The 15363-nt window shown below is 42.1% G+C and overlaps 1 protein-coding gene across 9 annotated transcripts in view; it reads right to left on the bottom strand.

The window, feature by feature from the left end:
* The window catches only part of DENND2B (DENN domain containing 2B), a 174054-nt gene that overhangs the window by 81961 nt on the left and 76730 nt on the right, over positions 1–15363 (bottom strand). The gene's annotated exons all lie outside the window — the stretch shown is intronic.

Here is a 15363-nt window from a genome sequence, read left to right as displayed (position 1 = left end):
AGCCCCCAGAGGGTCAAGTAGTTGTTAAGAAAGCACAGGAAGGTACAACATCTGAGGCTCCAAGAGTATCCACTGAAATGAAGCCACTCTGTGCTTTCACTAACTGTGGGTTTCATACAAGGAGCCAGCTGCCTGCATTTCCATAGCAGCCAAGCTTTACTCCTAGGCCCCAAATCCTTAATTTGCGCTATGCCAGTGAAAACCCATCAGCAGCTTTTCTTTACATTAAAAACTGACTGTGTAAAACTACAATGAGCTACCACCTCACACCGGTCAGAATGGCCATCACTTAAAAGTCTACAAATTACAAATGCTGGAAAGGGTGCGGAGAAAAGGAAATCCTCCTACACTGTTGGTGGAAATGTAAGTTAGTGCAGCCACTATGGAGAACAGTATGGAGGTTCCTTAGAAAACTAAAAATAGAGTTGCCATATGATCCCGCAATCCTACTCCTGGGCATATGGCCAGAGAAAACTATAATTCAAAGAGATACATGCACCCCAATGTTCACAACAGCAGTATTTACAATAGACAAGACACAGAAGCAACCTAAATGTCCATCGACAGATGAATGGATAAAGAAGATGTGGTATATATACAGTGGAATATTATTCAGCCATCAAAAAGAATGAAATAATGCCATTTGCAGCAACATGGATGGATCTAGAGATTATCATGCTAAGTGAAGTCAGTCAGAGAAAGACAAATACTGTGTGATATCACTTTTATGTAGAATCTAAAATATGACACAAATCAATACATCTACAAAACAGAAACAGACTCACAGATACAGAGAACAGGCTTGTGATTGCCAAGGGGGATGGGAGGTGGGGAGGGAAGGATTAGGAGTTTGGGATTAGCAGAGACAAACTATTATACATAGGATGGATAAACAACAAAGTTCTACTGTATAGTACAGAGAACTGTATTCAATATCCTATAATAAATCATAATGGAAAAGAATATGAAAAAGACTATATAATATACATATAACTGAATCACTCTGCTGTACACCAGAAACTAACACAACATTGTAAATCAACTATACTTCAATAAAAAAATTAATAAAATAAAAAATTGGGGCTTCCCTGGTGGCACAGTGGTTGAGAGTCCGCCTGCCGATGCAGGGGACACGGGTTCATGCCCCGGTCCGGGAAGATTCCACATGCCGCGGAGCGGCTGGGCCCATGAGCCATGGCCACTGAGCCTGCGCATCTGGAGCCTGTGCTCCGCAACGGGAGAGGCCACAATAGTGAGAGGCCCACATACCATAAATAAATAAATAAATAAATAAAAATTAAAAAATAAAAAATTGACTGTAATCATAGCAGTTTTTCCTGTTTTCCAGGATCACTGCTGCAAAGAGGAAAAGGTACAAGAGTATAAAAGAACACACAGGCATGGGACTTCCCTGGTGGCGCAGTGGTTAAGAACCCGCCTGCCAATGCAGGGGACTCGGGTTCGAACCCTGGTCCAGGAAGATCCCACATGCCATGGAGCAACTAAGCCCATGCGCCACAACTACTGAGCCCACATGCCACAACTATTGAAGCCCGGGAGCCCTAGAGCCTTAGAGCCTGTGCTCTGTAGCAAGAGAAGCCACCGCAATGAGAAGCCCGTGCACCACAACTAGAGAAAGCCCACGCGCAGCAACGAACACCAATGCAGCCAAAAATAAATAAATTAAAAAAAAAAAAAAAAAGAACACACAGGCAAATTCTTCTGTGGCTCAATTTCTCCTCTTTCTACCTCTGACCAACAAGGATGACACAGAGCTAGGGGTACTTCCTGCATGTTGAAGGCAGTCACCTGTCTGCCCTGTTGTTGTTTTTCATCTGGAAAAATCACCCACTCCCACCTAGAATCTCTCCCTTGTCACTATAATTCCATGATTTGTTGTGATGTGAGCTTCATTCAGCAATTGCCCAGGACTGGTGTTATCTAGAAGTGATGACAGTCATTTCCAGATCAGAAACAGTCACAGAGATAAAGCAAAGGACAATCCCTGCCTAGCATTTATGACCCAAGAGATGGAGGAGAGAAGGGAGGAAGGCAATGGGCTTGTTCACCTGATCTCTCAACACTGAGTCAGCCTCCCATTTGTAATTGGAGGAAAAGCCCGATACCTGGTATTTCAGAGGGAATGAAACGTTTGGTCAGTCCCCTTCTACCCCAGGGCTATTGTAAAGATTAAACAAAATAATGTTTTAATGCAGGCAAGAGTACAAGTTGCGTGGCTCTGTCATGTAGGAAGTCAATCCTTCCATCTGTTTTCCAAAGTCCATGGATCTGCTTTTATTTGGAAATAAGCAAAGAATATAGAACTCAGGGCCTTGAATTGATTGCTGTCCAACTCTTAGAAAATCCCAACTTTAAAAAGTGATATTTAAAGACCATCTAATGGGGCATGATGAATATCCTGAGTATTTTAAGCTCCATTTTTCTATCAGATCACTGGAAAGCTACATAGATACACCATTAGCTCAGCTCCTTATAGGGTGGTTTTCACTGAGTTGCAATTTCATGTAACACATTTGTATTTTACCAGCAATCACTATATGAGAACTATTGGAAATTGAAATCACATAAGCATTTGTTGTAAAAATGGTAAAGAAATATCCTGTGGTTGTAAAAACAAGAAAAAAATGAAAACATAACTCTCGATTTAAAAAATAGTAAGGATTACTATCTATTGTATCATTCAATATCTCCAACAAAGCCATATAAAAAACTCCACTAATATATAAGACTTTGTCCACCTTGAGAAAATGGTATGTTTCCTCTTTCTTAATGGTAAGGTGTCAGAAGGTCAGTTTCGCAGACTGCCAAAGGACTCAAAGTCAAAGGCCATTCATAGCAACAATCTTAATTAACAAGACTAGGATACTTGTATGCTCTTCTTTGATGTTGATGATCTGTTTCCATGTTATAGAAATCTCCCTTTATCAGTCACCCACTGTGTGCCAAGCACTGTCCCCATGTGTTAACTGTGTTAATTAATTTAACACTCCAAAACAATCCTAGGAGGTAAATGTTATCAATTCTATTTTATCAATTCTAAGAAAACTAAAGCCCAAGGTCATATAGCTGGTAAAAGGAAAAGCCAGAATTCAGACGAGGTCTGACTAAAGTTCCTGTTCCTTCCACTATCCCATGGAAAGTACAGTCAGGTGCTGTTTTTATTATGCCTTCGGTAGCCAGCCACCTCAATTCCTCTTGTGAAAGAATATAAAACCAATGAAAGAGAGTATGTGAAAATATTTTATATACTGTAAGTTATTATTCAAATGTAAATAACTATCATCATCCTCCAGGAGAAGATGCAGAAAGCTGGGCTGACGTCTCTGCTTACACGCACACACGCGTGCACACCAGCAGTCGGCAGGAAATGAGCTCCAAGTACAGCCCAACAGGAAAACATTTCTCTCAACATTAAAACTCATTAAACCATAAATGCGTGTGGTCCAGACACTCCCTTAAACATAGGTGTTTGGCAAGATAGTGAGAAATCATCCCAGTTGTAGCCTCCCCTGGGCACAGACTCCACTTGCTTCGGAATCAAGAAAATGCTGGTATTAAGTCAGCTAGGCCCTCTTTTCTCCCAATTCCCCTTAATCTCCTCTCCTTCCATGATGACCTTCCTAAAAGCACTATTTCAAGAGGTACTATCTTTAGGAGGAGGAATCATTGTTTCGAGTTTTCATTTCTGACTCACCCACAAGTCCACAACTTCAGCTCAAAGTTCTTCAAAACTCTGAAACTCACGATAGGCTTCTTTCCTATAAGTTTGATGGCCACACCCCAGGGGAGATATATATATGCCTTCCCTGGTATTTCAGAGACAAGGATCAGAATAGCCAAAGTCAGAAAAGGGGACACTCCACCTCTAGTCCTCAGGCATGAATGGCTTTTTAGAACTTTAAGGGGCTAGTGGTCACCAGCAGCAAGAAAATGCCAGGAGTTCTCTGGGCCAGTGCTTCATCCAGGGACAGGCACCCACTCTACCTGCCCCCACCCAAAGTCTATAAACAAAATGTAAAGAATGCAACACAAATCTTCACAGAGACTGGCTAACAAAATAACACTCAATCAAATGGCACCAGGGGCTACTTCACAAAGGGATCCCTTAGGGATAAAACAGCAAGCAGGGACTCACTAGGCCATCTCCCTAATACCAGTGCTACTTAGGTGATCAAGTATATCTTCTCTGGAGGCGTCCTGCTTCAACCCCCGCCCACATATCACAACTCTGTCCCTGTTCTTTTTTTTTTTGGTGGTTCAGGGGCCTCTCACTGTTGTGGCCTCTCCCGTTGCGGAGCACAGGCTCCGGACGCGCAGGCTCAGCGGCCATGGCTCACGGGCCCAGCCGCTCCGCGGCATGTGGGATCTTCCCGGACCGGGGCACAAACCCGTGTCCCCTGCATCGGCAGGTGGACTCTCAACCACTGCGCCACCAGGGAAGCCCTGTCCCTGTTCATTTTTAATCCCCTACCCCATTAGTTTTCCCCCACCTCAACCAGTGGACAGCAATCTCTACTAGAGTACACAGGCTTAAAACCTTCTTAAAATGATACTTTGCAATATCATATAATATCGCTTATATGTGGAATCTAGGAAAATGGTACAGATGAACTTATTTGCAAAGCAGAAATAGAGACACAGATGTAGAGAACAAACTTATGGTTACCGAGGGGGGAAAGTGGGGGGTGGGATGAATTGGGAGATTGGGATTGACATATATACAGTACTATGTATAAAATAGGTAACTAATGAGAACCTGCTGTATAGCACAGGGAACTCTACTCAGTGATCTGTGGTGACCTAAATGGGAAGGCAGTCTAAGAAAGAGTGGATGTATGTATACATATAACTGATTCACTTTGCTGTACAGTAGAAACTAACATCACATTGTAAAGCAACTATACTCCAATAAAAATTAATAAAATTTACCACAATTGGAAAAAAAAAAAGTTGTGCTTTTTTTCCCACCTTGCCTTCTGCCACCACTGACTGTGCTTCCAATCTATTTCATAGTGCTGCTGCTCTGCCATAAAGCAACTACTCCCCATCTTCCAACTCTTCACAGATGTACGCACCATCTCCTACCCTAACACACACCAGCTCTCTCCCTGACAGCCCTTTCTTCACCCTGGCAACTTCAATACCTATGTGAATGGACCCACTCAAAACCCCTGTCTCACAACTGACTCCCTGACTTCAAGTTTACTTTTGTCACCCATGCCTATGGACAAATCTTGGACCTTGTCATTGCCTGAGACAACACATCTCAATCTTGTCCTCCAAAATCCTACACCCTGACCACAATTTCCCTTCCTGCCTATCTCTTGGTCTTTTTACTATCCAACAGCTGCTCTTTGACCTTCGTCAAGTCACTCATCCCTTGAGCCCTCCTTCTTTTTCTTAGCTTATATCAGCCCACCTTTCTGTCCTTCCAGGCAAGAATCCATGATCCATCACACCCTCAAATCCCTGGCCCCGGTCTCCTTTCACTGTACAGTTGTCCCTTGGGACGAGAGGGACCCACCACAGATACCAAAATCCACGGATGCTCAAGTCTCTTACATGGCGTAGTACTTGCATATAACCTATGCATACCCTCTCATGTACTTTAAATCATCTCTAGATTACTTATACCTAATACTATGTAAGTGATATGTAAATAGTTGTAAATACAATGTGAATGTTATGTAAACAGTTGTCTGTTTACATAGCAAATGTGTGTGGCAAACTCGAGTTTTGCTTTTTGAAACTTTCTGGAAGTTTTTTCCCTAATATTTTCCATCTGTGGTTGGTTGAATCCGTGGAGGCAGAACCCATGGATACAAAGGACCAAATGAAAGCCTAACTCTGGATCAATTCAATCATCAGTAATCTCTGTTCTTTCTTGAGGGCCACTAAAAATTGCTCGTTAGGAATCAGTATGTTGGGACTTCCCTGGTGGCGCAGTGGTTAAGAATCCGCCTGCCAATGCAGGGGACACGGCTTCGAGCCCTGGTCTGGGAAGGCCCCACATGCTGCGGGGCAGCTAAGCCCGTGCGCCACAACTACTGAGCCTGCACTCTAGAGTCCACGAGCCACAACTACTGAGCCCGTGTGCCACAACTACTGAAGCCCACTCACTTAGAGCCCGTGCTCCTCAACAAGAGAAGGCACCACAATGAAAAGCCCATGCACCGCAACAAAGAGTAGCCCTCGTTCGCCGCAGCTAGAGAGAGCCCGCATGCAGCAACAAAGACCCAACACAGCCAAAAATAAATAATAAAAAAATAAATTAAAAAAAAAATCAATATGTCTCAACATGTCTGAAAGGTCTTTTACAGGTACATTCTGAAGTGTTTATGGATGAAATGGTATGATGCCTGGAATTCACTTGCAAAAATCCACAGGAGAAAAAGGAGGGGTAGTGGACAAGGACAGAGAAAAAAGAAGCTAGTCCAAGTGTTGATGACAGCTGAAGCTGGATGATGGATATATGGGGATTCATCTTCTATTTTCTCTACTTTTGTGTATGTTTGACATTTTCCATAATAAAAAGTTCAAAAAATAAATAACCGCTTAAGTTGAAGATTGATGGGGAGTAGTGCCAAAGGTCACCCACAGATTATCTGTTAGTTATAAAATAAAAGCTATAATTTCACAATGAAGAAATTTGGCTTCCCCTACCTTAAGTAGTGACCAAATTTAGCATCAATAATAGTGAGGAAACCAGACATTACATGCCTCTGATCTGCTGCACCATTTATAGTTTTTTCCCCAAAAATGCTTAGCCTAAATCAATCAAGCCTCTATATCTAATCTGCAGTTTACAGAAAATACAGGGGAAAGAGGAAGAATCTAAATAACACCCCAAAGAAACAATCAGACAAATCCATAAAGTGGCAAGAAGATGTTAAAAAACTTAAGAAAAAGGAATGACTAAAACTGAACTCGTCATTTCCCACTCCACCTCTAATAAAACACATTCCCTCCTGTGCTTTTTCCACAATGTTACCCACGTTTCTCCAAGTCATCCCTGACTTTTCATTCTCCTTCTTACTCTCGTCCAATCTGTCACCAAGCTGCAAATGCTACCTTCTTAATGTCATATATGCACCTCCTCCATTCCCCTGCCACTCTGACCCAGACTTTATTACTGATTGCTGGACTTACCGCAATAATCTCCTAAAAACCATCTCCTTATTCCCAGTTTTACTTTCTTCAAATCTACTCTCTGCAATTCAGCCAAAGTGATCTTGCCAGCAGATTTAACCATAGTGCTCCAGTGCTCAAATTCTTTTAGCGGCTCCACTGCCCACAGTAGTGCTTCTCAAAATGTGGTAAGGAATTGAATGGCAGGAACTCAACATCATATTACACAGAATTAAATGGCATGAAATCACAAGGTGATGGAGCCATTCACTTTGTAAATCTTTCAAACCTTCTCACTAGATTAAGAAGAAAGTCTCCACTTGCTGAGGGAGAGGGAGGGGAAAGGGGAGGGGGAAGGGAGAGGGAGAAGGGGAGGGAGGGAGAGGAGACATTCATAGGCAGCAGTATCTGGCAAAATTTTTTCAACATTTTTTGCTTTCCTTGTATTTACTTTAAAACTTATCTTCTGTGTATAGCAAGTTATATTGATTTTCCACTTTAAGAAAGTGAGACAATGTTTCCTTTTAAAATAAATTTAAGTTTGAAAGTTAGCTGACTTAAATATGTAAATAATAGTTCAGAGAGGCCATGATGATATTGTGAAGATGGTAGGCAATGAAAATTTAGTCTGCGGAAAACTGCCCTACAGTTTTAAAATTTAAATTAATCTGTGTGATTGTGGTGATTTCAAAACAAGCTTACAGATTGTTTGATATTTCTCTCCTTGAACTGGAAGGGCCTCTGTAAGTACCTCAAGGAACAGAATGTGGCCTATGTGAAGGTGCTTACCTTCCCAGGCTAGGTTAGATGGGGCCAGCAACCTCTGACAGTCTCTAGAGGCGCCGGCTTCCCAGTCCTGAGCCACCATGCTGGAGGGGCCACAGGGAGCAATGATGGGAAGGGGGGTAGTAGGAGCCAGAGAGCTGAGGGGCCCCAGCTGCTTGAGTTTCCCCTGCTCAGGCACCACACATGGGAGTGACTGATTCTTCTGATGAGTCCAGCCCAGCCACCTTCTGAAAAAAAGTACGTGAGAAGAGCCCAAGCAAGACCCCCAAAACCATGAGAGATGATAATAAAATTATTGCTTAAACATGCACAATGTTTTGGGGTGACTTGGTACGCAGAACAATGGTAGATCCTGCCTTACAAGAGCTATTCCGACACCCATCTCTACAGTCTCATCTTAATGCTGCTCTCTCTGTCCTACTATGCACAGAAAAAATGACCAATTAGTAGTTATGTGCACATAACTTTGCACACACTGCTTCACTCTTCTCTGTCTCTGCATATGCTAATCCCTCTACCTGGAATGCCCCTCCTTGCCTTGTCCATTTCAAAAACAACGATTCATAGTGGCCAAAAGGTACAAACTAAAAAAAAAAAAAAAATCCATTCATACTTCAAAATCTGAACCAGCACTATTCCCTCTGTGCAACTTTGCCCTTATCTTTCTCACTGTCTTCCCACCAGTGACTGAATTAATCCTTTCCTCCCCGTGCCACTGGGATAGTGGCATAATTCTCACAGTAGTGTACTGACCTTGTATATGTCTTGTCCAGTAAACAGTTATTTAGTTCCTTAGGGGTAGGGATTGTACGTCTGTATACAGCTGGTCCTCCAGGGTCTAATGAGTGTTTTGCTGATCTGAAGTAGTCTCTCCTTCTGCTTCCGTATTTGTCTACTTCCACTAAAAACACTTCCATCTAAGCTTCTGGCTGACAAGAGCAGAGTTGACCCCAGGTCAGTGCTGTTCTCTCCTTGGTCTCTCACACACTGACTTCCGGTTCCAGGATTTTACTTACTCTGACCTTGAATAAGGCTTTCTTTTCTGGGTTCACGACCCTTAGAAGCAGCAAGCCTCGGCTGCTAAAAGCTGACTTTTAAAACACAATTGGGGGGACCTATTAGTAGAGTACCTGGGACATAAGTGGGTCCTCAATAAACATTATTCCTCTTCCTTCTCTCACTTCAAAAATCTTCCTTAATCTGTCTTCTAGCAGCCAAGTTTCTTCATACTTTTTCCAGCAGCTCCCCTCCCACAGTCACACCCTCCCTGGGTCTTAAAATCCCTTCAGACTTGGCCCCTGAATCTCCTCAGCACCAAACTGCACTTATTTAACAAGCAATTGCCACCCTGCTCCCACCTCAGCTAGGCTGAGCTCATCACACCAGGTATAATTTAAGAGAGAGGCTTTTATGTCACCATCTAGGTCTAGTGTGTCAAATTCACTCGCATATAGGATTCACTGTCAAATTTTCAGAAGGGGAGTGATGCAATTATTCCAAAACATTATGAAAAGGAATCTGGCTGTGTTGCGTAAGAATAATAGAAAACAAACAAACAAAAAAACAGGATTGGGAATCAGAAGACCTGGGTACAATTTCTTGATCTGAATCTCTCATTAAAGGCTTTTTTTTTTTTTTTTGTAAACTGAATCAGAAATGTTCCTCTATAAAAGTTGCAGAAAATGTTTTCAATGGTTATGGTACATAATAAATAAGAAATATAAGAATTTGAATACAGGTAGCCTCACTCACTAAAAACACTAAAGTGAACAGAAATTTACAAATAGGAAAAAAGGTTATTTTTGGTTTTTTATCAATAAAAGTTAATTCCTACTTCACCCTACTACAAACTTAATTACAGTCTAAATGTAAAAACTGGAACCATAAAAACACTAGAAAAAATTAATTAATGATTTTTATAATTCTAATGAGTGAAGAAAATTTTTCAAAGCATGACACAAAATTCAACTCAAAAGCCATGAAGGGGGGAAAAAAAGCCATGAAGGAAAATATCATACATTGACCTACATAAAAATTTAAAACATGTGAAAGGCAAATAATTAGCACAAAGTCAAAAATTAAAATAAAACAAACTGAGGGGAAAAATACCAGCAATACATATGGCAAAGAGTTCTAATGTAATATGTATGTAAAAGCTCTTACAAATCGACAAGAAAAAATAATGACCAAATACAAAACTGAACAAAGTATTTGAACAGAAAATTCACATAAGAATAAGCACAACTGCCAGTGAGCATAAAAGGTATTCAATTTCACTAATAATTAAAGAAATCCTAAATAAAGCAACAATAAGAAAGCCTTTTTCACCTATCAGATTGGCAAAGATTGAAACACTCTGTAACGCTCATGTTGGCAAAGGTGTGGTGGAAACAGGCATCATAATATACTTTTTTTTTTTTTTTTAATTTATTTTTGGCTGCATTGGGTCTTTGTTGCTGCGTGCGGGCTTGCGGTGGCTTCTCTTGTTGTGGAGCACAAGCTCTAGGCCCGCAGGCTTCAGTAGTTGTAGCACACGGGCTCAGCAGTTGTGGCTTGCGGGCTCTAGAGCACAGGCTCAGTAGTTGTGGCGCACAGGCTTAGTTGCCCCACGGCATGTGGGATCTTCCCAGACCAGGGCTCGAACCCGTGTCCCCTGCATTGGCAGGCAGATTCTTAACCACTGCGCCACCAGGGAAGCCCTTCCATAATATACTTTTGATGAGAACTAAATTGATGCTACTTCTTTGGAAAGAAGTTTGACAATATTTACTAACATTTTAAAGGAGCATAAGCTTTAATCAGCAGATCTTCCCTTCTAGGAATTTTGCCTAAGGTAATACAAGTACTCAAACGCTTGGGCAAAGACAGCTATATACCGCTGTTTATTGCAGCACTGTTTATAATAGGAAAAACTGGAAATAACTCAAATGTCCATCAATAGAGGTTTGGTTAAATAAATTATGATACATCCACCTGAAGAAACAGAGTGCTGCTGTTAAAACTAATGTACTGACATGGAAAAACAGCCTAGGTAAATTATCAAGAGAAGAAATTTCAACCATTTTTTTTACTGTGTTAAAATATATATAAAAGTTGACATTTTAAGCATTTTTAAGTTTAAAATTCAGTGGCATTAATTACATTCACAATGTTGTGTGACCATCACCACTATTTCCAAACCTCTTTCACTCTCCCAAACAGAAACACTGTAACCACTAAGCAAGAGCTCCCAATTCTCCCCTCTCCCCAGGCTCCTGATAACCTCTACTCTATTTTCTGTCTCTATCAATTTGCCTATTATAGACATTTCATGTAAGCAGAATCATACAATATTTGTCCTATTATGTCTGATTTATTTCACTTAGCACAATGTTTTAAAGGTTCATCCCTGTTGTAGCATGTATCAGAATTTCATCCCTTTTACGGCTAATATTCCACTGTACGTATACACCACATTTTCGTTCATTCATTCATGGATGAACACTTGGGTTGTTTCCACCTGTGGGACAGTGAATAATGCTGCTATGAACACTGGCATAAAGTACCTGAGTTCCTGTTTTCACTTCTGTTGGGTTTACACCTGGGAGTGGAATTGCTGGGTCATATGGCAAGTTTTAGCTTTTTGAGGAACCAAAAGAATTCAGTCCCTCAACAACTGCACCACTTACATTCCCACCAGCAATGTATAAGGGTTCTAAATTCCTCCACACTGTCGCCAATGCTTTTTTTTCCTTTTCTTTTCTTTTATTAGAGTATAATCATTTTTTGTAAAACTAAAGTCGATGTATATACAAATGTATTGTAAGAAAAAAATCCATTGTTACACAACTGTTAACAATGATTATATTTCTGGGGCATGGGTTTACAGGATAGGTTCCTATTCAGACTTATTTATTTTTCTATTTTGTAAAAGTTTTTAGGACAAATGTATTGCTTTTGTTACCAAAAAAAAGGAAAACAATCTTAAACAAAAATTAGCCTGAGACAGTTTCATGCGTGCTTGCTAGTCTGAAACTGTAACACCTCACAGTTCTTGTGTTGTGTATACAGCAATGCCCCGAATCAGCAGCAGTGAAAAGATCTGAGTCCAGTCTTAGCTCTGCCACCCTGGGCACTCAGTTTTCTCACCGCTATGCTCTAATGCACCTAGGACCGGATCAGAGTTCCCAATCAGTATGCCAAGGATGGGTTACAGCTGTGCAGACTCCATCAACCCCTGGGGTAGCACCAGAGCTCAGGGTTACCAGCAGCCTCCTCCTTTTATCCCAGTGCACCTTACAAAAATCATCATTTTCTGTGGGTGCAGGGATATGAAAAAGGTTGGGCAGAGGTAAATCAGGTAACCTTTAATATCCCTTCCCACACTGAAGCAGAATTCTGGACTAACGACGGTAACTAAGAAAAGAAGAGCCCTGGGACAAATCTAAGCGTCACTGACCACGAAGGAGAGATGAAGATCCTCCCTCAAGGCGAGAAGCAAGCACAGGGAATCAAGAAACGAGAACTCCACGACGAGAAGGCAGCTTGTGTCTAATAAGTCTAATGTCTCACCTGAAGTCACAGGTCCTTGAGGAGATACCCAGGGGCAGTGCCTGGAGCCATGCTGCTCTGGGAGAAGCATCCCGAAGTTACCTGCTTGGGCAGCAGACAAGCAAAAAACCTGACCTCTGTGGGAAGAGGCACTGAGGCCTGGCTAAGTGAAAGCCAAGTGAAACCCCCTGTCCAGGTGTTCTCAGCCTATCAGCTGGCAACTGTGGACTTTGCCCTTGAAATTCAACTCCCGGGCTAAAGAGATAATCTCCCAGGCATGTCCTGTGTAAACCTGGCTAATCAACAGAACACACTCAACGCTGAGCCTGCCTGCAGTCCCCGAAACAGTCCTGCCAACCAGGTAGCTGTGCTGAAGGGCAGGGGAGAGCTTATCCTGCCATTAAGGTCACCTATCCGAAAAGAATCACGTGCCCAGGCCAGGCATTTTCCAAAAATCAGTCAACAGCTGTTTAGAGACAAGCACACAGCGGAAAACCTCATGCAGAGGTGACAGGAATATTGTGAGAAGAGTCCTAGGGACAGAGGGCACGAACCTTGACCAGGCTTTGTTGATGTTATGGGGTTAGTGACCCAAGAGATTCTAAAGTGTAGACATGAAATTCTAAGTGAATGAAGTGAATAAAGTGTAGACATGAAATTCTAAGTGAATGAAGAACACCAGTTAACATCTGGCCCTCTCACCCTCACTTGAATCTCAGCTGCTGAGCCTGTTAAGCAGTGGTTCCTAACCTCCAGAAGCAGCAGCAGCAACTTAGAAACCCGTTGAAAATGCAAATCCTCAGGCCCCACTTCAGACCTACTGAACTAGAAACAAGATTTCCAGGTGAGCTGGGGGCGGCTCCCGTCTGAACACCACTGCTCTAAGGCCCTAGAGAGCTCTGTCATCTGGAGCACAGACCCTCCCTCCCCACCATCCAGCCTTCCCTTACAGTCTGCTTTAAATGAATTTTGGGGAACTGGAATATTACCTCTCTAGTTACACCCAATAAGACAGACAAGTTTCTTCCCACTCCAATTCTATCTTCCACATGGTCTCATAGGTTTCTTTTCTACCAACTAAACCCAGTTGTGTTCCTTTCCTGCTTTCAGAAGAACAACGATTCTCCAATTCCTGGAGGGTTCAAACACTTCAAGTTCTGACCTCCACCAATCTTTTCGGCCTCCCGCTAGCTCATCTGTGTGTCGCTGCTCATGGTAGGTGCGGGCTCAGTGAAGAGGTGCTGGAGATAAAAGCATTCTCTCAAGGAGTCTTTCCTAACCACAGAGCTTTTCCTTCAGAAGCAAAGTAGTTACTAAAACAGACAGGGATAGGGGAAACAGGAAAGCAGAATCCCATTACTTAAAAAAGAAATTCCTCTGTGTGTCAGGAATCCATGTTAAATCTGAAATTCAATCTCACCCTGCTCTGCCCTTCACAAACTATTCCATCTAGCCGGTGAACCAGGCTGAACACAGATCTCATGAACACCAAGGACTGAAAGTTTATAAACACCCTATACATTTTCATTTCAGAATCCTCACTCTTGATTTATAGAATCCAAAACAGGATCAGTCCCTTGAAATAGAAGTGTCTACCAACAGAAACTAGTCAATGTTCAATTCCCAGCAAGTGAAAGTTATGGCCTAACAAATTTCTTTCCTCAAACATTGCCAGCAAACTTGAAGACTCTAAAAGAGACCTGTGGGGCTTCCCTGGCGGCGCAGTGGTTGAGGGTCCGCCTGCCGATGCAGGGGACGCGGGTTCGTGCCCCGGTCCAGGAGGATCCCGCGTGCCACGGAGCGGCTGGGCCCGTGAGCCGTGGCCGCTGGGCCTGTGCGTCTGGGGCCTGTGCTCCGCGACGGGAGAGGCCACGGCAGTGAGAGGCCCACGTACCGCAAAAAAAAAAAAAAAAGAGACCTGTGAACTAGAAAATCAGAGTTTACTTACAAATGCCAGTTTACTGACAAATTACTTAAAATTTCCAAAACCAAATTCCATCTTCTTACTACAAAATAGGGGGGATCACAATAGGACATCTAATGAGCTCCTTGTGGAGTACTGATCAGAAAGATCACTCTTCCTACCCAGGTAAAGAGAGGTGATTCAGGCTGTTTCCAAGTCTTGTCACACACCCCACCCTCTCCAGGTTTTGATATGCACTGGTAGTCTCAATATTTAACCTGGTACTCCTTTCAGAAAAAGATGGGAAAAAAAACAAAAAAAAAACCTCACTCAACCCCACAAACATCCAAAATCTATCCTAGCTTCCAATGGACAGAAAGGAGAACATGACAGTAAACAACACTTAACAATTCAGGAAAAAAATGCTCATTAACTATTTTGTATAACTAAGAGGAGGTGGCATCAATCAGAGTGGGGATATAGAAAGAGCACATGCTTTGGAATCATACAGACTTAGATTTGGATTTTAACCAAGTTAGCCAGTCTGAGTTCCTCAGCTGTAGACAGCAGAATATCAACAAATTCGTTCATGGATTGTTGTGAGAATTTGCTAAAATGATGCAAGTGAAAACGCCTAGTAAAACACAATGTCTAGAATAGAGTAAGCATTCATTCTACTAATGATATACCACAAATCTAAAATCTACAGAAATTTTTAAAACACATATTGATCCCAAGAATTATGCAGAATTGAATTATATTTATTCAACTTCCTTTAGCTAATCATTTATGTGTCTATCCCCACTCCAGCTCCCTTCTATTTCCCCATATTTTGACACTTTATCCCTAGTTGTGCCACACCTAGAATACAGACCCCTCATACTGGTTTTCCAAACTCCTTACCATGGCCAAAAGGCTCTACCTGAACTAGCCTCTACCATCTTATACCCCCCTACATCCACCTGCCCCCTATATTCTAACAATGACGACTTTCT

Source organism: Pseudorca crassidens, chromosome 9 (assembly GCF_039906515.1).
Source record: "Pseudorca crassidens isolate mPseCra1 chromosome 9, mPseCra1.hap1, whole genome shotgun sequence".
Classification (NCBI taxonomy): domain Eukaryota; kingdom Metazoa; phylum Chordata; class Mammalia; order Artiodactyla; family Delphinidae; genus Pseudorca; species Pseudorca crassidens.
This window is presented reverse-complemented; position numbering and strand designations above follow the sequence as displayed.